Raw genomic sequence first — 1,394 nt, 5'->3', positions numbered from 1 at the left:
ATGTTATCCACCACATAAAGAAAACAAAGGAAAAGACCCACATGATTATATCAATAGATACAGAAAATGCATTTGATAAAATCCAGTACCAATGTCTCATAAAAACCCTAAAAAAAATAAAAAAAAAAAAAATAGGCATATAAGGGAAATTCTCAATAGAATTCTCAATATAAAATTCTCATATACATAAAATCAATTGTCAACATCATTATCAGTGAAGAAAGGCTGAACGCATTCCCTTTGAACGGGAACCAGACAAGGATGCCAGTATCACCACTCTTATTCAATATGTACTGAAAGTCCTAGCCACAGCTATAAGGCAAGAAAAGGAAATAAAAGGCATCCAAATTGGTAAAGAAGAAGTAAAACTATCCCTATTTTTAGAAGATATGGTCCTATACACAGAAAATCCCAGAGATTCTATAAGAAAGCTATGGGAACTAACAGAAGGATTCAGCAAAATGTCAGAGTACAAGATCAACATAAAAAAAAAAAAATCAGTCAGATTTCTCTACACTAATAGAGAACTCTGAAATGGAACTCAAGAAAACAATGCCATTTACAATAGTCCATTTACAAAAAAGATGAAATATTTAGGAATAAACCTAACGAAGAATACAAAGGACTTATACAAACATAACTACAAAACACTACTGCAGGAAACTGAAAGACCCTACATAAATGGAAGGACACACTATGCTCACATATGGAAAGACTTAACATTGTGAATATGCCATTACTACCCAAATGCAATCTATAGATATAATGCAATCTCAATCCAGAGTCATCAACATTCTTTAAAGAAATGAAAAACTAATCACCACCTTTGTATGGAAAGGAAAGAGATCCCAGATAAGCAAAGCACTATTAGAGAAGAAGAACAAAGTAGGAGGCCTCACAATTTCCAATCTCAAAACCTACTAGACAACCACAGTAGTCAGAACAGCCTGGTACTGGTACATGATAGACTCATAAAGCAATGAGACAGAACTAAGAGCCCAGAAGTAAATCTACCCAACTACCCATCAACAGCTGATCTTCAAAAAGAACCAAAATCCACCAAATGGGGAAGAGATAGTTTCATTAACTATCTCTGGTGCTGACAAAACTGGATATATATTTACAGAAAAATGAAACCAGATCCATACTTCACACCATATACAAAAACTAACTCAACTGGATCAAAGACCTTAAAGTAAAACCTAAAGCTATAAAGATCATCAAAGAAAAAATAGGGGCAAACTTAGAGGCCCTAATTTGTGGCACAAAAAGACTATCAAGCATAACTAAAAATGGAAAAAGAGCAGAAGATAAGCTAGATAACTAGGACCTCCTAAAAATTAAACACGTGTGTGCATCAAGACTTCTCCAAACGATTGAAACAGGAGAACGTA

Source organism: Orycteropus afer, unplaced genomic scaffold (genome assembly GCF_000298275.1).
Source record: "Orycteropus afer afer isolate SDZICR_OR568_19922 unplaced genomic scaffold, OryAfe1.0 scaffold00128, whole genome shotgun sequence".
In the NCBI taxonomy this organism is placed as follows: domain Eukaryota; kingdom Metazoa; phylum Chordata; class Mammalia; order Tubulidentata; family Orycteropodidae; genus Orycteropus; species Orycteropus afer.
Note: the sequence above shows the minus strand (reverse complement) of the source record.